Source organism: Frieseomelitta varia, unplaced genomic scaffold, assembly GCF_011392965.1.
Source record: "Frieseomelitta varia isolate USP_RPSP 00005682 unplaced genomic scaffold, Fvar_1.2 scaffold_293, whole genome shotgun sequence".
NCBI classification, from domain to species: domain Eukaryota; kingdom Metazoa; phylum Arthropoda; class Insecta; order Hymenoptera; family Apidae; genus Frieseomelitta; species Frieseomelitta varia.
In genome coordinates, this window is record NW_025110027.1 from 1,703 (window position 1) to 26,234 (window position 24,532).

Sequence of the window (24,532 nt, forward strand, 5' to 3'; positions counted from 1 at the left end):
AAAATATCGTATAAAGGAAGAAGGTAAAGAAAGTCCCTCTGTTTGGGAACATTTTCAAGAAAAAGATGATACAAAAGCGGAATGCATACATTGTCACCATGAATTTAAAACCAAGTATGCATATACTACTGGTTTATTACGCCATTTGAAGCATATGCATCCAAACATAAGTATATGTACTAGGAAAGTAATTGAATCGATATATGATCGCGAAAGGTTGTTAAATCAAAAGATAATAGAAGGAATTGCTCGAATGATGGTTCTAGATCTGCGATCTTTCGATATAGTTGAAGGCGTTAACGAATTATTTATTCTTGTTACCAATCCTTTCCCAACTCTTTCGGGAATTATTGAGAAGTAATAAATTTATTATTTGTTTTGCCTTTTTTTATTTTACTTAAATATACTTAAAACTGGGAAAATATTACAATTTTGGACCAAAAAATTCTCAACGTACGTGGCATGTCATTCTAGCGCAAGAATTAAAATTATACATTCCTGCTTAGAAAAATACTAGAACAGAAATTAATATTCAACTTAAAATTTGTTACAGATGCAATCTGTTTCTGGAGTCGGGATGTAATTCGACGTTGGAAGACAATGAAATACAGGTAACTTAAATTCTCATTTAAAGATCATTTTAAGTCGCTAATTAATCTAAATTGAGATTTTGATTTGTGTCTGTTAATTTTCATTTCACCAATTTGTAGACAATTTATAGTTACGCGATTAATTAAAAATCTTTTTCGGAGAAGGAACTGTTATTTCAGTTCGGTATACATTCCTTCATCTACTACCGAAATTCTATATTCTTTTAAAATTCTTTCACGCTGTTAACACGTTCGGAAATATATCTTCACATATTGACTTTATTATCCACTTTCCGTTTCTGTGAGAATTGATTCGCTAGACGAGAAATAAAAACCGAATCTTCAAAGGCTTTCAACAAACAGCATCCCATTAGACTCTTATCGTCTCCGTTAAAGTAAAAGCGTTTTACGACACGTTTTCGACGTTTTACGACCAGATCGATACGCGAAATTAGCCGCTTCCGTCGATTCATAGAAACCATAAAGAAATCTCCATTTCAGACACGTTAGTTTAGTATCATTGATCTCACTTAGCTATCTACATTCCGTTTCATTCAACAACATCATGAAATCCTCTTTCAAACCTAATCGAAAGAAATTGAAGCGAATTTTCATACTTTCAACTCACCGAAGTGATGAAAATGATCAATTTATAATTTTTGTTGCAAATTTTATGAACGTAAACAACGTATTTTTGTAGATTTAAACGATTTTTCGTAAAATATATAAATAAAAGTTCGTGTACTCCATCGTGATACAAAGTTTCTCAATACTTCTGTTTCGTTTGACGAAGATTTCATGGTTTAACATGTTATTCATCAGATTGGAATTCATTCGGAGTACTTATTAGATGCGATAAATATGTCACAGAGAAACTCACCATTTATTATTATTGACAATGAGTCAGTTGCAACTCATTGTCAATTACTACCATTTATTATTACAAATCCACCAAAGTGTCCGAACGCTTCAGCACGCGACAGAAGCAACCTGCCCCGGCCACGAATCTTCCGCTTTCTCCTTTCTCCATTCATCGCCGCGAATCAACAAATAGCGTTCGCCTTCGCTCTCGCATAATCCTCACTTTACACGTTCGGTTAACCAAGCCGGCAGCCGACTTCTCCATCGCCAGGTTGCCCGTCGTTGCCCGAGGAGTTGTCTTTCGCGAGCACTTGGCCCTGAATAGCAGTTACAGGGAAACAATGTCCTCCGGAGTACGATTACGAGAGGGTTGCGCGATCCCTCCCTTCCGAGCGAGTAATTTTTCTCAATGCGGTAGCACGCGGTGGATCTTAATCCCGGCGAAAGGAAACGGGATTCGATGGAATAATGGCCGGCGGGAGATGGGGAGGGAGACACTCGGAGACTTCAAACCGGACACCGGTGGATGTGTTTCGGACAACATGCGCACGGTTTGGCGCGTTCCCAAAGGCGGCGCGTCGCAGCCTCGCGTCCCTTCGCGATTTCACCCCCCGATTCTAATGCAAATCGGGGTCAGTTATGGCGATACCCCGTAGCCCCCCCATTGAAATAACATTAATCTAGTGTGGCAGCGAACGCGCCACACGGTTGCCACGTTCGATTATATGCCTCGGGTTATATGCTGCCTCTCTCTTTCTCTTTTTCTCTCTCTCTCTCTCTCTCTTTCTGTTTTTCTTTCTCGCTGCCTTCAGACGAAAGTCTCGGTCAATGGATCGAACCCCTCCTGTCTTTCTTCGTGCACTTTTTTTTCTTCTTCTTCTTCTTCTTCTTCCTTCTCCTTCCGACGTCATTGTCACTTGGGTGCGAGCCCCCGGCATACATTATTCCTTCCGGCCGCGGAAAATGGACCGACTTCGTTGGACTTCGTTCTTCTCTCTCTCTCTCTCTTTTCGTTTCCTCTTTTCTTCTCTTAGATAGCGAAGGGTTCTCCGTTGCGGAGGGTTTAGAGAAGGGAGAGCATTCGATGAGAGAAGTTTGAAGATACTTGTGACGAGTTCGACTCTCTTGACGTTCTATGGACCCTCGCACGGTGAATGACAGGTTCGTGGAGTTATGAAGTTACGCTCGGTAACTGGCGGGGAGATGGAACTTGCGCGCGGAATTCGGAAAGAGTTACACCCTTTGTTGCAGCCACGATGCGCGTTGCTTTGTTATCTTAACGTTGTGCGAAACGACTCGCGTCGAATCGTCTCGCATACTTGCCTCGTGAAATTTCACACGATCGCGGATCCTACTTGCTTTTATACGCTTTTATACGTTCCAAGATCGATTTCAAATTTTATCGCCACGCTCGTTCCTCGTATACAGATATACAGTCATGCGTGTGTTGTGATAGTGCGACCGTTCAAATTTCAACTGTCGCGATCGTTTTCTGCATCGGGGTTCGCCAAACTCACGTTCGGTGAAGTGAATACGGTTCAAAGGCGATCGTCGAATTCGCGGCGCCGCGTTGTCAGGCGCACGCGCGCGCGCGTCGTCGTCGAAACATTAACGCGGCAAAAACGGCTAAGTGGAATTTATTGCGGTCTCGACAGGCCGTGGCACTGCCAGTGTTATACACCAGCAGACACATGTACCCTGCGTCCACACAGTCTCACGGTGGGTGTCGGACGCGGCTTCGTGTTGCCGCGTGATTTACACGGTTTCCGTCGTAACTCTTAGCGGGCCATAAAACCGAATTAATCGTTCGAAAACGGCCCGCGGCTACGAAGGCCTCCCGCGAATAAAATCGACCCGAGAGCATCGCCCGGCATCGCGATTCCTTTCCACCGGTCTCTTTCGTTCGTTCGCGATTCTCGCCATCTCCGCGTTTCGTTCGATCTTCTTTCTCTCCTCCTCGCCGTGTCGTCTTCCATCCACGCAGGAATATTTATGCGGGACCCGTTCACCTTTCCCTCCGCAACGTCTCTCATTTTCTGCCTTTTTCTCGCGGCTGAATAGCGCGAACGGTTCATTTCTCCGGCCGCGTTCGCTTTTTCTTCCTTGCTGTTCCCTTTCTTCCCTCGCTCGAGAACGTGCAACCACGCGCAGAAAAGAATACATTATCGCTCGTGTGCGTCGCGTTTTCAACGTTCGCCGGGAATTCTCCTCTTCTTGCCAGCGTGTGCCCCGAGACGAGATCGGACGTTAACGATTTCCTCGCCGTTGCCAATGTTCCGGCTGATTTTCCTCCGATTGGAACAGTAAAGGGGTTGAAGAGAGGTGAATGGAAAGAATAACGTGCGTCGAGAAGGGTTAGGAAAGTCGAAAGTTTCACACGGATCGGGAAAAGAAAAAAAGAAAAAAAAAAAAAAAGAGAAAGGAGTAACGATTTCTTCACCTGCTCTTGGTCCTCGAGTGACCGTTGCCGAGGGGGTTTTCTGCGTGGAAACGAAGGGGTCCCGCGCATGGATCGCGATAAACGAAGAGGGTTGACGTCGCGTCGAACCCTTTCACCCCTCGCGGGAATACACGCGTACGGTTGATTTTCGGCTGAAATTCGTTTCGAGTGAAATTTTTTGGGAAAAGCTCGCTGTCAGGCGACAGATGCAACGGAGGATGCATTATTGTATCGAGACGAAGTCAACGGATATCGAATTTTTTCTTTCTTTTTTCTTTTTTCTTTCTGGAAAGAATGTCGAAAGTTGTCGTGGCTGATACACTTTTGGTCTGAGTGATGATTGTACGACTTTGTATGTGACTTGAAATTTGTATAAGAAACGTCATTTACACATAAGTATTACGCAAGATTACACATAAAATTTACGAAAATTTTATTTCAGTCAGAGAAATGTTTAAATCAGACAGACGAATTAATTTACACGCTAAATTTCGTTCTCTTTACGTCTATATTCTTTCATCCGTTCAAATTATGAGGCCATTCTTTTCAAACGAGACACGCTGACAATCGTGTGACTGTCACAATCAGAATCATTATTATCATCATTATCGAATATTTTATTTTATCAGAATCATTATTATCATCATTGTCGAATATTTTATTTTATAGCAATGAAGCAAAGAGGCAACTTTCACAAGTGTAAAGACACTTTTAGGCTGCCCTAACTGTTCAAGATTATCACGCGTGAAATTTCATCTCTTGCCACATCCGTCGTCGCAGTGGAAGATCCTAAATAAAAGTAACTTGAAAGAGTCCTAGTAGAGTCGACAACTTTCGTCCGAAATACACAGCTAAGGCCGGATCTGTCGAGTTCACCGGAAGCGAGCAACAAGGAATTCGTCGCTTCTTTCACAGAGCCTAAGAGCGCGACCCGAGTAAATCCCGATACGCGTCGGAAGTGAAATAGTTTAGTGGCGCGCGAGTCAAACGGTCCTGACAAAGCAACGTTCCTCTGTCGTTCGAAAAGAGAAAGAAAAAAGAAGAAAGAAAGAAGAAAAAAAATATGGCGAATTCGCCGACGTGCTGGCTCGTAAACTACGTATACGCTGGGCCCCTCCATTGAAAACAGTCGAGCCGTGATATTTCAGGCCCCCACGACTCTTGTCCGCGCGCGTACGCCTCGCGTACGATTCGTATTATGCAAAACAGACGCGGCGCATATCGTCTGTTGCGAATCGCTCACGTCCCGTGCTATTTATCCGTTTGCTCGCTCGAAACACATATATTCTCGGTCTAATTGCCGTGGCGTTCGTACCGTGGGCTTTCCTTTCTCCTCGGCCGCTTCGGCTCACCGACGGAAATGTATCGCAGGTAGGAATCGTTGCGTCAACTTTATGGTAGACACGTTCGAAGGTTCGCAGGCAAGGAAGCGTACGAGTTTTGCGCGTGAGTATAATAATAACCAGAGGTGTTAACTTGGCGCATTGATCAGTATCGTTGGACGTTGATTCTACGATGATCTCGAAACTGCAAGTTCCCGTTGATTGATTTAAACATGTTAGGTTGAAATATAAGTATCGTTCAGCGTTGAGAGCCACTACGGACTTTTATGTACTTATGCGAAATTTAAAGTGAAAAATTATACAAGATATTCAAAATATATAATATTTTGGTACTTTTTGTAAGATTTGGTACGTAAAATAATTTTCCAAAGCTCGATTTTTTAATTGTATTTTGTAATTGTAAAATTGTATGAAATCCACAGTCGATAATGTAGATTTTAATCCATTAAATTTTCGAATCTTTCTTTGGATGCACACAGTGACCAAAACTTTACGCATATAGATGTCCGCAGGCATCTATAATGATATTTAAATTCGCGTAAGCGTGCACAGTTTAGTTAATTATCTTATACTGTGATATATCACAGCTATTACACAAAACGTTGATTTTTCAGAAAAACTAAAAAACTAGCGACATTCTAAAATTAACGTAACACCTATTATCATTCCAGAAAGATGATTTCTGTAGAACAATTCACTATCGACACACTGTCGTCGAATGATTAGTTGAATGTTCGATTGAGCAACCCCCTATTCCCATACCCGCTATATCAATTTCGGGCTACTTTCCCCTTCAACAAAAAAGAAAAAAAAAAAGAGAGAAAAGGAAATACTGCCGCACATCCGAAACTACCCTAAATACCTCCGTGATTCGGCTACGCGTGCGGGATCGCGTGTACGCAGAGTCGTCGAAAAAAAATAAGTTATCTGACCGGTGGAGAGCTCGCTCGCGATGGAATAATGGAGCGGCACCCTCGAATTGCGCGGGGCACTACCCGGTCCCTTTGATAAGAAGCACAATCGACGATTCCATTAGAAGGTATTGGGTACACGGGGAAAAAGATAGAGCGGGTGATGGACGGAGGAGAGAGAGAGAGAGAGAGAGAGAGAGAGAGAGAGAGCAGGGTATCGGTGAATTTCGGACACGGGCTATCCATTACGAATCCACCAACAGAATTTCGTCCTATCAATCTTTGCAAACGGCGTGCTCACCTTTGCTCTTCGTCTCTCTCTCTCTCTCTCTCTCTCTCTCTCTTTCTCTATTCGTTTCAAACCACCCTTCTATCCATCCCTCTCCGACGGTGGCTATCCATAGGTATTGAGTATTCGTCGGGTGTTCGATGTCCGAAGGCACGAATCAGCCCCGTTAATGCATACCATCGACGGCCAAGTGCCAATACGAAATTAATAGTCATCCACGTGCGCCTTCTTTCTCACGTTTTTCGATTGCCATCCCCTTCAAGTTTTTTTTTTCAGATACCACGAAGAAATAAACCGTCCGTGGTCCGGTGATGGACCAGCGCGATCCGCGTAAGCGGAGTGGGAAGTTTCCTTTTGGAAAGTGGACGTTCTAAATGATGGGGGAACAGTTGCTTTGCGCCGTGGTGCTTGATTCGAGGGTGATCAAACGAATTACGCTCGGCCCGTCAGATTCGTCGGACGATGATCTTTTAATAATTTTAATTGAGAGGAAAATTAGACGCGGAGGACGAAAGAATTTCGGTTACGCATACGGTGAGAAAATTAATAATCATCTTTATTCTTATTTTTCTCGTTCTGAATTCTGCAAGAGAATTAATAGCAGCGGCTGAGTGAGTAGTGGGAAAGCACCATGTGAGATGGAGATTCCGTGAAATTGGGGTGAAAGTAGGAACCAGATAGCACCAATATCTTCGAAGAGTCAATATCGAGAGTTCGCGAGATCGATGATGAAATTACATTTCTAGATAATCTACGAATCTCTAAACGCATCATTTATCCAAATCGTGTATACGTTTACAATACTCTATGAAATTCTTCAATTCTATCAGATCTGACGAAACAACGCGCAACAAATATTTTTCGAATAAAAAGTATCTTCAAATTCGTATCAGAGAAACCCAAAAGTTTCCCAGTTTATCGATAGCACAATATCTTCGAAGAGTCAATATCGAGAGTTCGCGAGATCGATGATGAAATTACATTTCTAGATAATCTACGAATCTCTAAACGCATCATTTATCCAAATCGTGTATACGTTTACAATACTCTATGAAATTCTTCAATTCTATCAGATCTGACGAAACAACGCGCAACAAATATTTTTCGAATAAAAAGTATCTTCAAATTCGTATCAGAGAAACCCAAAAGTTTCCCAGTTTATCGATAGCACAATATCTTCGAAGAGTCAATATCGAGAGTTCGCGAGATCGATGATGAAATTACATTTCTAGATAATCTACGAATCTCTAAACGCATCATTTATCCAAATCACGTATACGTTTACAATACTCTATAAAATTCTTCAATTCTACCAGATCTGACGAAACAACGCGCAACAAATATTTTTCGAATAAAAAGTATCTTCAAATTCGTATCAGAGAAACCCGAAAGTTTCCCAGTTTATCGGTTATTCTCGAAGAATTCCAATCTTCCAAAAATTGTCCAAAGTGAGAGACGATTGTCGTCCGAGAATATCTTGCAAATTTAAATCGAAGAAACCAAAATGTCGGCGGATCGACAGAGCGGCGAGTCATTCGAGACAACCGAATAAGATATCGCGTCAACCCTCTCGTCATCGAGGGGGGAGGGGGGGGGGGGGGGGGGGGGGGAGAGTTGATGGTAGACGTAGGCGGGCGATAAAGCTGGAGGTACAAGCTCGCTTGGATGGGCACGCGAGAACGGAGAGTAAGGGGGTGGAGATAGAAATGGGTTGAAACTTTTGCGAGGAATAGGAAAGATATTCAGGGAGCCGCGGTCTAATTATGAGTTGCCGGGATAAAGGTGGCATTATGAGGGGGCGTTCGTGCAGCAGGCATTCGCCGTCAACGCCGAAGCTATACGAGGCTATGCTCCTCGTGAAAGAGAGCGAGAGACAGGAGGTTGAAACAGACGCGAGGCTTTTGCCCGATGCCGCGCATAGAAATCGGCTGAGACTTGGAATTTCTGCGTGTCTCTGCGTCGTGCGGATAGACGGTATGCAGGTATGCTCCTGTGCCATGGATGGTTGGGAAGAGGCGTCGAATATATACGCGGCATTGTCCCGGCATATATGAGCGGTTAGGCGCGTTTCTGGCTGTCAGAGAGGCAGCCGAATAGGGAGGGAGTGGTGGCGACGGTGTAGCGTCGACGGGCGGAAAAGAAAAGGCAGCAACGCGCACAAAACCAAAATGTTATTCGTAATATTCATCAGGCAGCCATAGATCGGGCATACCATAGGTGCAAAGATAATGCCACGTGTATATATACGCCGCCGCGGCGTTAATGCGATAATGCCGGTAATGCCCGTATATATCGTAATTATAGCGAAGTCTCGATGCCGCTATGGGTCGTTCAAACCGTCGAATACTAACCCCCAGTTCCTTTCTTCGTTACTTCTCTCTTCGCCGCCCTTCTTCCAGCCTCTGTATTCCAACCCCCCCGTTTGCCTCTCCTTCTCTCTCTTTCTCTCTCTCTCTATCTCTCTCTTTTCATTTCATTATCTTTCTTTCTCCATCGGCTCGTTTGTTCGCCTCTTTTTTTCGCCCGGTTCACGACGATGCCCTCGCAACCGCGACCCGACGCGATACGCTTTGGCTCGCGCGAAACGCGAAACGCGCCAGTCGTCTCTGACGCCGCGCCAGACAAAAGCGACAGACTCCCTCGCCGACGTAACACCTCTGTCTTCCTCGCGCCTGGTTCACTCTTCTATCGCCGACCGCGACACATCGCGAAAGCGCAACTAACGAGAGCAGGCGCGCGAAGAAAGGGACACGACGCCGGCTGACAGACCAATAGAAACGTTAGATTTCGTTTCAATATTTCCTTTGTCCTTTCATTTCGCACCCCTTTTTCGCCTTTCTCGCTTCGGCTCGCTCCGTCTCGCTTTCTTTCGCGCCATTTTCTCACGGCGCGCGTATCGCGACAGAAAAAAAAAAAAAAATAAAAAAGTGGTTCGCTCTTGTGATACCTCGCGAATTCTTCGTAACTCTCTTCGCAACCCTCCCTTCTTTTCTTCCCCTCGCTGTACCTCTACCCGGGTTGTACGCTAATTTTTCTTCCTTTTTTCCTTTTTCGCGTGGAAAGGATGATTTTCTTTCGAAGATCCGCGTTTCCCTCATTGACGATTCGTTTATTACTTGTAATAAACGACGGCTTTCACCGTGGGTGTCTGTTGACGATTTTGCCACCGGTTTTCGTCGTAATTACGAACAATCTCTTTGGATCGCGACGCTTCTGACACTTGTTTCTTTCGTTTTCTTTTCTTTTCTCGTCACTGCTGAATTCGCCGGTTTTACTCGCTCCGTCTGAATTCGCAAGACCGTCAACAGAGTTAACGCTACGAAAGAAGGGGTTGCTTCGTGGTTGTCGCCCAACTGAGATTTGACGGGATCTGTTAATTTCGCAGAGCTGGATTTAAAAGAAAAGCGACGAAACCTTTGACGTTGTTGAATAAAAATGCACTTGTCTGTACCCGATATCACCGCTATTAGAATCATCAAAATGAAATTCAATCAACCGACACAGAATCAAAAGCAAAACACGACGAAATCACCCAGAATTTTTCCAAAAAAAAAAAAAAGAAAAAGAATACACTTGCATCGATTCTTAAATCTAAAAAGTTACAAAGTACCAAACTATCAAATAAAATCAAAGTCTCTTAGTCTAAAAAGCTAGAACTAACTAAGAATTCCAAGAATCCCAAGGATTCGAACGATCTTTTAGCGAAGCAAAGCCAATTCAAAGCGGAAAGAAAGTCGAAACAATGTGTCGTATTTATAAATAGGGAAAAAAGGGAGGCTGTGAGGTTAACCTAGTGGCTACGAACAATTTCCAATCAGCAGACAAATCGTGGCGGCGTCGGTTCATAAATTACCCCGTTCGTTATCGATAACTCGATGCACCGGCCGATCGTGATTCCTTCAACGGTGATTACCACGCCGGTTCGGACGCGACGACGCGGATCCAAAGGGGGGGCCACACAGAGTCCCGAAGGTGTCGGGCTCGACACGTTTCGGAACTGTTGCCACGCTAACGAACACCCATAAATAATAACGTTCCACGGGGCTCGCGTAGCTACGTGGAAAGGTGCCGGTTGATTTATTGCCGCAGGCATCACGTCCAACGACGTAGCTGATTGGTCCTCGCAGGTGTTGCGAGCCAAGCGTACGGATATCTTCTCTCCTCGTGTTGCGTTGCCGCTCAAACGATGCCACGCACCGTCACGTCAACCGCGCGCACCTTCCCTGTCATCCGAATCATCGATTGCCTCCCTTACTCCCCCGTGATATTTTCTCGTTCGACCGCACAACGCGTTAGCCGATCGTGGTTCGATTCTCGGAGAGAGTCTACGGGAACAAGTCAGAGAAATTTTTTCAGACACCAACGTGAGAAGATGTTTCAACATCTTCGACTACTGAACCTCAGCGTCCTGTGCCGGGGTCATTTTGATCCACACGAATATCCCATTAATACATATTTAGGGTTGTCCGGACGGCTCACCGATACTGTACAAAGTAACGGTCGCTCGAGATCCTTACTGATATTGTACCAACACAGTGACACCCGACTCATATGGGAACATGTAGGAATATATAGGAACAAATAATAATTTATTATACATATGTCATTCACTGTCAGGAACGTCTTGTGCAAAGAATTGAGCGAAAGAAGACAAAGAAAGATTGCTCGATTGGCAATGAAGACATTGCGTCAACAAATAGAAACAACGGAAGAAAGTAATAAAAAGAACAAAAATACGAACAAAAACAGTAAATTAGTAATAAAAATAGTAAAATATTAAAATAGTGCTAAAAACTAAAATCTAAATAGTAAATACAAAAATAATATAAAATACTAAATAGTAAGTACAAAAATAATATAAAATACTAAATAGTAAGTACAAAAATAATATAAAATACTAAATAGTAAATAATAACAAAAATAATATAAAATACTAAATACTAAATACAACACAAGCAGCTTCTATCACTGTGCGCGATCGCTAACACAAGCAACTCCCAGCACAGGTCAAAACTGTGACCCCGGCAACAGTAGGCGGAGGGTTAAAAATTGCACAATTATTTTTTGAAACATGTCTTTCTTCTCTTCTTTTACCTGGTGTAATCTCGTTAAAACTTTCCTGGATTTAATGATGTTTAAATCTCTCTTCAGACGTGTATGGGCACAACGGTGTGTATGTTCGTGAAGGGCCGATAGTTCTCTCGTTCGGTTTTTTACTTCCGTCGGAGAGAGGGTTTAAATGATGGAACGCGAATATAGATTAAACACTTACATTTAACAACTATGTACAAGGTTGAATAATGACTGTGTGACTGATGCTGTGTACCGTATGATTGCTGTAGGAGATGATTAATATCGTCACTGCGTGACGACACTATCGTGTCTGTGCTTATATAGGCGATGGTATCAGAATCCCGCCATACTTCGGGTAAAAGTGTCTCCTAGCTGTTTCCTTTGTTTTGCTCATACCGATACTTTCCATATCCCAGTCCCTTTATCAATGCAGGGGAAAGTGCAATTAGAAAGAACGACAGGGAAATTGGAAAAGTTATCGACATAGTTATTCCCTTGACCGTCAATAAAATTCCTTATCAGATGTTGGAGTGAGTTATGGCTGTCGTTTACCTGTCCGACTAGTCGTTTACCTGTCCGACTAGCATGTTCTGTTCAAGAACAAGGCGTTTAAATATTCCTCTGTCTTATTAAATTAAAATTGGCGTGAAGCACAAGAAGCACAAAAAATATTTAAATACTTTTTCTCAAAGCGAATCATTAAAAAAAAAAAACAAAGGATGAACATCCAAAGTCATCGTTGGCCTCGATCAACTTCTACATGTATTCACGTCGCGTTGAGAAATTTCGAAATATCCCCGCGTCTTTCTCCAACTTCGCGTCCCCTCGTCCGAATCTGATCCTCTCGCAGTTCTCTCTTGAGAAAATCCCCGCGAAAGCAAATACGGTCTCACGTTCTTCATCTGGAAAGAACGACGGAATAGTCCCGTTGGAAGAGTCGAGTCTCGCATGCACCGTGCGAGCAAATCTCTCTCTCTCTTCTCCCCCCCCTCCCCCTCCTCCTCCTCCTCCTCCTGGACTAAGGTCCGTTCAGGGTCAGTTTGATGGCTCGTCCGACTGTCAGATACGTCAGGATAGTGCCAGATCGGATCTCACTTGGCGGAGAAACGATAGCTGCTAATGTACGTCGCGGTGAACAAGAGGTGCCACCCAACGCGGCCCGATAGGAAGCGTGTTGCTTTGATCCGGGGACCGGGAGTGCGCGAGAGCAGACCGTTTCACGAGACGATTCACGTCTATCTAGTTAAAGCAACTCGACACGGAGATTTCTGTCCAGCTGTCCGTCCATCGACGAGACGCGAACGACTTCTCCGTATAATCGCGATGATTAGCAGGATGTTACATCGGGCAACGATGGTTACACGTGTTTCCATTGTGTTTCCAATAGATAACCAGCCCTGCGGTCGATGGAGGCTATGGATAAGCGGATTTCTTAGATAGCGGAAACACGGCGTCTGCTTCCTTAATTTTTGATTAACGAGAGACGTTGACGTTGCTATTTGAATTACATATTTGTAGCATGTTGTCAGTACTTTGCAGTCAGTACGAATTAATGATAGATAAATTTCTAGAAAGAACTTGGTCACATTTTTAATCTTTCTGAACGGGAATGTTTGAATAAAATGCATATGAATCGTGTCTTAATTAAACAAGTTGAATCATTTCTTTAGACGTAGCCTCGTCTTTCTCTAGAGAGGACTTGTTCAGCAAGTACATTTCAATCTTTTTCACCAAAATATTTATCGCGCACACAAATTGTGTCTAATTAAATCACAAAGTAAGGCGTAGATTGTAATCAGTTGTCTTTTGAGCAAATACATTTCAATCCTTTTTGAACAAAGTTAAATAAGAAAGTTAAGTCACAAAGTTGGATCATTTTTTAAAATAACTCGTTTTTATCACGAGTTGTCAGTGCCGTGTAACTGGACACACGAAAAAAAAAAAAAAAAAAGGAAGGAAACAATTATATATACCAAGAACAAGATAAAACCAACCATTTCGTACGAAACGCGTTACATCCACGAAGAGAAAAATACACGTTCATTTGAGAATTGAATTTTATTCTCTACGATATGTCTATCATTGCGCGATACGGTTCTCACAGTATGTATTCCCTCAACCACGAGTGAAATAAATTATACTAATTTCCCGGAGATCCACGGGCTCGAATGGCCAGATATGCCTCCCCGTTCATTCTTCTCGCGTCAGCTACGAAAACCGTATATCGATTTCCATTTGCCCCGATCCCGTTAATAATCCCGACGTCCCGCATATATATGCGATTCTCGCTCATTGTCGAGCATTCTGGCCTCGGGATCACGTTGTATCTAACGATACTCGTGTAACATTTCTCCTTCGGCATCGATCGCGCTCGTCTTTCAGCGAGCAGCAACCCCTGGGCTCTCCTTCCGATGTCCTTTTCTTCTGATCCGCCGCGTACCACGCGTGATTGAAATAACATCGAACGCGACGGGGGAAACGGGGATCGACCTATCGATAACCCAGCCGCCGATCACGGCCGCCGTAGGAACGAAACGAAAGGAAACGAAACGAAACGAAACGAAACGGGTGGACGAAAAGGGGAGGGAAAGCATTCGGAAGAAGGTAGACAGGCATTCGCCAATAGGAATTCCATACAATGCTAATTAAGGAAAGGGTTTATTCCCGGCCAAAGGGCACGAATGGGAATTTGTAACACACGTGGATCACAATGAGACAGTTTACGGGGCACAATGCGTCGAACCCCGTGGAAGGGCTCTTCTTTCCTCGACTTCTTCTCCTCCCCTCTCTCTCTCTCTCTCTCTTTCTCTTTCTTTCTTTCACTTACCTTCCTTTCGATCGTAGATCGTCCACGAGCCGTCGAACTTTACAACTGCGCGAACGTTTGCTGCTGTACAATGCGATTTCTTCGTCGGTCCATTGTCGTCTCTGAAAGTCGCAACGGATCGCTTTTCCACATGCACCTGAGTCGACTTGCTGATTATTAAAAAATATTATTTTTGCATAATCGATCGTTCCGCGATCGCTGCTACGAGGGCAGATGTGTACATACATGGTTGAAAAATTGTTTCCAAAGGAGCAGAGTTAAGAAAGGAAAGAAAGTTGTTGCAGAGGAACGGTCTCGTGTTACGAACGCGTTTCCCCGTGAGAACGACAGCGAGATTCGATTGGAAATTTTATTTGAAAATGGCATCGGGAATCGAACGATTCTATTGTTAATTGATACTCGTCGGGCGAATTCGTTCGATTGATATTCATCGAGTCGTATCTTAATTCTAATGAGAACTGGGGATCTTGATGCAGCCTACTGACTCGTGTGAACGTTCTTCCGCGGATCGAATGTCATTTTCTTGAAAGTCCAGACCAGTCATCTTGCGATGCGAGATTATTCAAAAGTCGTACAATTTAAAGATTATATCACGACACATATAATGTTGCATAACTATCGAATATCTTCTTGAACACGATTCTTCGTTACAACAAAGAATACGTGATCATTGGAAAAACATGTCAAAATCATATGAATATTATTTGAAATCATATCACGATTATTTAAACATTATACTTATCAGAAACATTTAATGCCACTTGAAAGTATCATCTCGATACAATTGATGCCCAGATCATTTAATCGTGCGATGTTCTACAAGTAGGATATAAATTTCAAACTTTTTATCTCGTCAAATCCAACGTGATTAAATTTCTCCAAAAAAAAAATCGTGACAACGAAACTACGAAACGAACGCTCAACATCACACAACTCTCAGCCAATGCTTTTACACGCGAGGTCTGTCGAACTGAACGTTTTCAATATTGTGTGTACGGTTCGGGGCCGATTTTCACCGATCCCGTCGAGAGAAACAGAAAGAAAGAGAAAGAGAGAGAGAGGGGAGAAATACGTCTGTCAGGGGCATCGTTTCGAAGAAAGCGGGGTGAAAACCACAGTGAAATAAGAATGTCGAAAGTCTCGAGGTGAAAGTTTCGACCAACCCCCCGTGCCAGACCCCACGCGTACGCGAGTGCGTGGAGCAGGCTGCGTTAGTATACAAGTGTCAGGAACACGTGTCACCGTGGTGCTCCCGTACTCGAGCGCTGCTTTAAAGATGTCACCGCGTCGAAATTGGTCTAGATACATCCCGTCTTATAATCCCGGATGGCCCCCATTATCCGCTCGCTAATCGTCGCTTTCACACCCCCTCGAAAGATCCTCTTAGCTATTCTTCAGATTCATCGAAACATACTTTCCACGCTCTCTGTTATATCTATTTGGAACACGTACGTACAGTGGCTTCGACCTCAGCAATTATCATAGAAAACCTTTCTGTTAATATTGAATCGTGTAAACATTTTGGAATTTTGATCAAATCAGTGTCCGTAGTATATTTCAATATACTTAATAAATATATAATTAAATTCTTTCAAATCTCCAGAATAAATCGATTTCAAATCCTTCTTCTGCCAATCCCCGTAATTTGCACGACACTTGCTTATCAATCGAGCCACACAACGGTACCTCAATCTCTGAAACCACCCCAAACAAATTCTTGTTTCCACCACCCATTCGTATCTCGCTACCGCCATAATCACGCTGTCGTGATAGAAAGTGATCGAAGCGTCCGCGTCCCTCATATCTTCGTCGATTGTTCACGAACAGAAGGTATCGTCGAATCGAATCTCGGAGGAGCCGGCAATCCCCCGATCCAATCCAGTAATCGGTGTCGCGTTCGAGGACACCTCGAAGGTAAATTAAACGTCGAATTTAGGCGATTTACGTCGTGGCGGCCCCTCGAACAGCGTTCAAAAAGAAGCGAAAGGAGGCGCGCCATCAGGGAAAGAAGACGCTCGGAAGAAGGAGAAGAAGCTCGATCTTCCTTCCCCCCCCCCCCCCCCCCCGATCCTCTTCCGCTTTCATCGGTGCCGGTTCAATCAATTCGGTATGCAAATTCGGCGGGTGGCAACGAGCACGGTCGAACAATCGCGGAAGATGGCGCGAGGGAAAATAAATCGGCACGCCGGAGGTGGGTGTGGGTTTCCGAGCGACGTCGAGCTACGAATATCTTAATCAATGCCACGGAGTTTTCCCTTAGCCGGTGATCGTTGGACGATCCAATATCCCCCGTCGAATAAAAGTGATCCTAGGGACCGACGAGAGAGAGAGAGAGAGAGAGAGAGAGAGAGAGAGGGAGAGAGAGAAAGAGAGAGGAAAAGGGTGTAGAGAAGTGGCCGACAAACAGATCGCGGGGCTGGAAAAACGGATAATTATCCGAGTCGGTTTAGTCGTCTATTTACATATCAGCAACGGCGACAATGGCCGGAACGCGGATCGGCCACCGAGCGAGGATTCCCAAATTAAAATGTTGTTTGCGCCGATACTTAAATCGCGTGCACACTTTGTCTTTCCTTCGTCGCGTTGCTTTCGTTCCATCTCGTTCGCGACGAACCCGTGGTGTCGACGCCACGCTCGAAGGAAATGCGCGGCAAAGATTTAAAGAGGATCGGTGGACGTCGAGCAGAGAGCTAGCCGACGAGCGAGTCCAGAGATTTCGAGGTTGGCCGATACGACGGGCGAAGAAGGGGGTGGATTAATTGTGCTGGAGCTGGTTTGCGAGACTGCGAGGGTTAGGTTCTTGTTAGTGGATCGAATAAAAAACACACTGATAATTAATGGGTTTAATATATATATATATATATATATATATATATATATATATATATATATATATATATATATATATATATAAATTACGAAACGTATAAAGTATCTATCTCTCGTTAATTCACGCTCTCTCTGTTCACTCTCGCTTCTCGTCTGGGGAATCTTCCCCGATCACAGTTGCTTTTCTTCACGATGCTCGCTCTCAACTGTTCTCCCATACTTTTCTCTCATTCGTCCTTTCTTCTACCACGAAATATACTAAACACTCAGATCATACCACACTGTAATTACTCGCCACGTTCATCCTTACAAACATTATATTCTACTTTCGCTTCACAATATATTACGATCTATGGTAACCACTACCACAGTTTCTGTGATTTTTATTCAATTAGGAATGTTCGATGGGCAGGAAATTGGAATGCTTTAAATTTGTATATTATGCGCTATTATTGCAAAAAAATCGCGCGTCTTCAGAGTCTTCGAAACGAGACATAACGACGTTGTTCACCACCATGCAGTTTGATGGTTTCGATAGATTTTAGAACGTTTCGTATCTTTCGCCAGATCGAAAGAATCCTATCGCGTTCGTTAAAAAATCGCGATGCTTCGCGTTAAATTTAACAAACGGAGTTATAATTCCTAGTTATCGCGCGCGACAAAACACGGTTGACAAACGGGCCGAACGGCCGCGGGAATTTATGATAAAACTCGGTCGAACAGGCGTGCAGAGGCGCATAAAACGGGCCGCGGCGAATCCGTCGGGCAAAAGTGCGCGCGATGCGAGCGCTAATTGAAACGTTTGTTTGCCTCGTTTGACGAGCCGCGCTTTTCAGAGAAATTTAATGGCCAGTGACAAAAACAACGTCGCACCGGCGCTCGATACACGCCACAATGGCCGCGTCGTCCATGTGCAATTGCATTTTGAAAATTGGAGTTCGGTAACACGCCACAGGTTCCGCTGAGTTAAGGCAGATTGCCGCCGGGATCGAACAATGAAAGAACCCGACTATGCTCCGCCTGCTGATGAAGTTAAATAATAAAAAGTATAACGAGCTGTTTTCTCTCGATGCGTAGATAGCGCAGTTACATAATATTGCCGCGTCATAGAGCGGAACAAATGTGCGTTTGATAATTGAAGTGCGAGCGAAAATTTGGATAAATGCCACGAAAATGTAGTGCGAGGAAAAGTTTCCTCGGTGATAAGTCAAGTTGCAGGAAATACATTATCGGAAAATGGATCTTCCCTCTTCTCACATTTCATCTACGACATGCCTTTTTTCTGCTCAAAGATTAGTAACTAAATTGACCAAACGTATTACCAGAAATTGAAGAGTAACCCTTGTTAAATGATTGAATAATTGACAACACACTGTCTCGAACCAGCTCTCAGAAATATATAATCTTTCCTTTAGGTTTCCCAACGACACGTTTAAACTTTCTGTATCGACAAAATCAATATTAACTTCACTTCGATAATTTCCAACGTTGAAGAGTGGTGTTCACATATTTCAGCGAGAGCATTTTCAGACACGAGCTCATTGAAATTCAAATTCGAATCTCCGGGTCTGTTGACACCGGGGAAAATTTCGGGGAAATGCAGAAGAAAAATTTGCACGTCGCCGTGTCGTGTACGCGTTGTGTTCGACCAAGGTGCTCGGTCATCCTTCGAAGGGACGAAAAAGCTGGCCTCTCTCCCATGGGGACGTGTCCTGTAATAAGCTGTCCGCCATTCAAGGACGACCTCCCTTTTTCAATTTTCATTGATGCTCGCGTGGAGCGTGTCACGGGCCATTAACACTGTAAATCCATTGATAGATTTCCCGTCTTGAAGAAGGAAAAGAGTCAGTTCTACATTTCCGCTTTTCTCCATTCTCTCTTTCTTCACCTAACGCAAGTAGAAACTTTGTAAATTTATAGTTGAGAAGAATTAATTACAAGAAGAATTAGAGAAAATTGCCAATTAAATCGTATACGAAATACACAAAGATCTAGTAAATTTTTATTCGTGTTGTTGACTTTAAAGTACGAACGATCATTTCCCAAAATGTTTGTTCTATCTAGTTATGGTAATTCACGATACAAATGAATTATTCCTTTAGCGCTATTTCTATTTACGTCTATCCAACAAAGTCTATAGCTTGATTATAGTTTTAATTCTAGATAGTTGACAAACATACAAGCCCAATTTGTGTTCGAAAATTCGAAAAATGAAACCTCGAAATATTTGCCAACGTTTCTACTTGCTACGTTAGTTTCGAAAAAGAAGAAGTTAGTTTCGACAGGTGTAACTTTGCTTTCACGCCTTCCGCAGAGTTAGATCGATAATTCAAAAACTTTAAAACTGTTTAACTGACTGATAACCCACACTGAGATCTCCAATTCTCTCCGCGCGAAACACCGATTTGCCCGTTCAATTCTCGCCACTCCATAATCCGCGCGACTTTCGCCCGAATCTCAAAAGTATTCATAAATTCCCTAAGAGACAAACTCTCGAGAGAGTCGGAAAGAGATCTCTGCCCCTTCTGTTCCTCGCTAAGAGGGCAATCTCCTCCCGACAGAGAGAAAGGATATTAAGGAGACCTCGAGCAACAGCTCGAACAGTGAAAAATGCGAAATTATTACCAGCGTCCCGTACCCATTCTGCCCTTTCCATTCACCATTTTCCATCCGTTACCTCGTCCTGAATAGAGAAAGAATCAGCACGATTTCGTCACGAAATGGCCTTTCGTTTTGCGTATCCTTGCCCATTTCGTTCGTTCTCCAGCCTCGTTTCACTTCACATCTCTCTCTTTCTAACTTCAGACAAACCCAGCGCGGCTATCGTTCTCGTGCTCTCGCCAATTTCGTTCGTCTACTTCCTCCCGTTTCTTCCAAAGGCAACACCCATACAGCTGTCTTTCTCGTGTCCCATTTCGTTCATCTTTCTCCTCTCGTTTCCTCGGTGTTCTTCCCTTTTCAACTAAGGGCGAGCCGACACAGCCATCTCTCTTGTGTCCTTACCTATTTCATTCATCTTCTTCCTCTCGTCCATTCTTTCTCCTTTTCCATTTTTCTTTCGTGGCTGTTTAAAAGCCCCCGTCGGTCGTCAGAGAGACCTTTCTCCCCGGCATTGCCCGGCTCGGTCGTAACAGGACGCGCGACAATCTCGCCGTTTCTTCGGTTTACAATGAGCATTCGTTTTTGAGAATTCGTCTCGGCGGCCGCGACGCCGCGTATTGGCACAATGCGTTGAATAGTCGTCCCGGAGAAAACAGCGTTCTGTCACGCGTGCACCTAGTTATCCAGGCGAAAAGGGACCGTCAGGATTCCGGGTAAGTAATGGACGTTGGTCGGTTACCAGCAGGTTTCAAAAAAAATGTCAACGGGAAGTCGAGTGGCGGGCGGCGTTTCTCGGATTGGCAAACTGGGCTCGCAGGGTGGCAAGTGAATGGAGTGTTGCAATAATTTGAGAAACCAGATTTCGAGAATAACTTGAGAGTTGTTTGTAAGATAGTTATTGCCACGCAGTTGATAGTGGAAAGATGTTTCTAAGCAATCGTGGAATTCTTTCGATAATGAAAGATCCAGTTCTTGGGACATAACGAGTCTCTTCGTACATTTTTCTGGGAAATGAGTAACAGTTATAATTGTAACTTCCAATTTTAAATATAACTGTATTAGTATCGTTAGTATTAGAAATAAAATATTTAGCTAGGTAAGAACGTCGTTTTGTTTCGTTCAAGATTCAAATTTTTGAGTATATTCAAATTCAGGTATACATAATTTCCAAGTAAATGAATTGATACGATTTGAATCAAAATTAATATCCATTTTCTTCTTACCGTCTAGTAACTTTCCAACTATCATAAAGTTTCAAACATACCCCAGCCGATTCAAATTAAATTCCCCCCTCTCCGACGAGAGAAAACGACATCTTCGACACATATACGCGCAAATACATACATCTCTCCACCGAAAGCCCCAAACACCAAATCATCGTATCGCATTCTGCCATTCTCTAACACAGTGCTGGCAATTCACGTCGGTGAATTTTACGTCGCATTTCTCTCGTAACGTCACAAAGGCCACGACCAGTTCACCAGCACGAAGATAACCGTTCCTCTTGCAAGGAAAATTGCTTTCCATTGAGATTCAAAAAGTTCGTTGGTCGTTTTTTTTTTTTTTTCTTCCCTTCCGCGACTTATTATTATTATTGGCGGCGGGGTTCGCGCGGAAAAGGAGAAAGGGAGTAAAAGGAGAAATTACCATCCGAATTCGGGATGGGGCAACTCGGGTAGCTTGGCTGGATGGGCGGTGATCCGATTTATTAGCCGGCGAACGAATGCGAAATCAATCCCTCGTGCTCGTGTCTCCTCACGTCGCGTTGCGTCGCGTCGCGTCGCGTCGCGTCGCGTACCAGCATGATCGGGGTTTTTCTGTCTGGCTCGCGATCGAGGCGTGGCCCGTAAAACCCGATCTCCCGAGTCGGCCGGCGAGGTAATAAACAATTATTTATCGGTAGGCGTGTTTCACGGCTCGATCGAGGGAGATCGATTGAGTCGTTGCCTTTCCTCTGTCGTTTAACGAACCCTATCCGCGCCTCCCGACGTTCCCCGCGAACCAGATCCCGAGGCGAGGTTATGAATTTTATATCGAGGCCGCTTTGTGCGTCGGCCGTGTGCGCCAGAGAGAACAGATGTCGCGAGAGGCACGCCGATTCTTCTTATTTCGCTGTGCGAAAAGAAAGGAAGAGGAGAAAAAGGAAGATATTACGATCGAGATCGTTCGATTTATCGTGAGGGGTTGACTCTTCGTTGTACCCCGCGTGGATGGAATTAATATGGGGTGGCCAATTGAATCCGATGGAGCTGGTGCGCGGAGGTTTCAATTAATTGGAAATGATGGTTTCGTTTAACATACGGACGGGAATATTTTATATAAATTTTAATGGCGACAGATCGCATTAATATATGATTGTGTTATCAATCTTCGAGTTGACAGTTTTATGGTACTTAATAGCGCAAAGGAGAAATACAGAGGCTTTTATAATGTAAAAATTGTCCTTTGATGATTAACAGAAATGCCAGTCGAGTCTGTAACAAACGTAGCAAAACGTAAAGATTATAATTTTAATTGAAGGGAAAGAGCGAAACGAATGCCACTTTCAAAAAATAAACGTCCAACGCACGAAACATTCAACAAGATTGCAAGTGATATTCAAAAAATAATTTCGAAGAAATGACTTTCGAGATTTCTTAACCTCACAACGTTCCAACAAACCGTGGTGTCGCAGAAACAATTGCCAAATTAAAATTTCAATCAGATGGAAGAAACATCTCGCAGAAACGTGACAGAGCGTGTCAAAACAAATCTGCAAATGCATCTTTCACAACGATTAACCATATGTCCATAACCAGAAGCGGCTAATCGCTAATCGGAGCAGGCGAAAGCGAGCAAAGCGTACGCGGCGGCGAACAGTGGGCGAACAATGATCACCGGTACGGGAGTGTAAAATCAGCGCGAAATTGGCGCGGTTCGAACGATTTGACATCGTCTATTCTGACGATTGGCGCAGCGTGTGCCATTTCGATGTCGCTTACACGGGGCCCCGGTCCACTGTCATGCAAAACCGCGACACAAATCTCGAATCCCCCGATTCGATTGCCATTCATCGAGGGAACAGGAGGGGGGGGGGGAGGGATGGTGACTGTTGTGGCCTGGTCGGGATGCGAAATCGAATCGAGTCGGATCGATGTTTCCAGCCGCACTCCTCCGATGCAAATGCATCGATCCAACGGATCTCCTTTCTCTTTTTATCCTGCATTCTCTCTCGTTCGTTCCCTTTGTCCCTGTCTTTCTCCATCGTTCGGTTTTTCTTTCCAGCATCCTTTCTCTCCTCGTTGGTCGAACGTCGAATCTATCCCTGCCGTGTGCCCACACGGCATGGAAGGAACGGTCGTGCAAAAGAAGAGAAAAGAGCGGCCGACGTTGGAGCAGGTAACGCGCACGCTTACGTCCGACGATCGTACGAAGATCCTGCTGACGTTATGAATAATTTCTAATCGGCCGTTAACGTTCTCCGCCGACGGTAATTCGACACGTATTTTCTGCGTGTCGGGGCTTGGGATCGGAACGGTTGTTCGACTCCATTCGGTGACATTCTAACCTTCGTCCGTGGCCACGTTGCACTTTTCCACCGATCGATCTCAGCGACTCGTGAATTTCCATCAATTCGCCGAGTTACAGAGTCCAGGGAACTACTTGGAACTACGTTCGATCTCGAGCTTGGTCGAGAGAGGCTTGGTGTTTGTCGCGGGAATAAAATTTAACGCGTTCAACGCTTCGTGGATGTTGCACGATGAAATACATAGAGTTTGCCGAAACCGTGCTGCGGTTTTATTGACTCGGTGACTATTGAACTGCGACTAGTTGTCAATCGATTCAGCTTTATGCTGAATTGTCCAATTATCAGAGCCGAGAGTAAATATTGTGTCTCGTAAACTACGTAACTTGACCAAAAATTGAAACACTGCTGTTGCAATTACTTAATAAGGGCCTTGTATCGAAATTAATAACTAACAACATAAATTAATTATATTTTATATACAAGAAGATATAAAAAGGACTGCTCTCTCTCTCTCTCTCTCTCTCTCTCTCTCTCTCTCTTTCTTTCTTTGGCTAAGATTGAATGTGATTCTGTATATAAAGAAGAGGATATCGATGAACCTTCGACTCAAAGAATTAGAATATTAATCTCAGCTAAGGTAAATTGTTGTTGGTTTTAGCACAATAGACTCGCCTCTACTTATCGTTATATAAACAATTACAACGTTTAGAAAAGTGAAACGAACGAAATTCGCGTGAAACCGATCGACAAAATAAATAAATCATCGTCGAGATATCCTACAAAGAAGGTATCCAATCATCTTTCACAACGACCCCTGTCCACAGAACAACGATCCTCGACACAGTATCTATCACCTGCCCCAAATTTATCCACAAACAGATCGAGTCCACGTTCGCGCAATTAAAATCCGGTTTGCCGGACAAAAGGGGTGACGAAAGCAGGAAGGTGTTATCCCCATTCGGCGCAACAATGTGGCAACATTATCGCGGGGGCGATAAAAACGCGAGTTCCTCCTCCTCCTCCTTCTCCTCCTTCTCCTCCAAGGAGGACGGAAGCTCCTTGGCAATCGCTCTTGGCCGCGCACGAATGGACGGGCAAGAAACGGAGATTTAGTTTCGTCTAACAGGGCAACAATAAATTCGTCGTGCTGTTAATAAATCCCATTGCCGGGCGAGACGAGAAGATCTCGAAGCCGGTGTACAAAGGCGTGGATGAACGAGAGGATACAGAGGGCGGCCCCTTTGCAGCATTTATTGTAGG

At 44.0% G+C, this 24,532-nt stretch overlaps 1 protein-coding gene across 1 annotated transcript in view; it reads left to right on the forward strand.

Annotated features, from left to right (window-relative positions):
- Positions 1–551: 551 nt before the first annotated feature.
- Positions 552–24,532, forward strand: part of LOC122529561 (transcription factor Sox-19b-like) — an 81,132-nt gene continuing 57,151 nt past the window's right edge. Inside the window, exon 1 of the mRNA XM_043655820.1 lies at positions 552–611. The gene's annotated coding sequence lies outside the window, so the exon portion shown is untranslated. The remainder of the gene's footprint in view (positions 612–24,532) is intronic.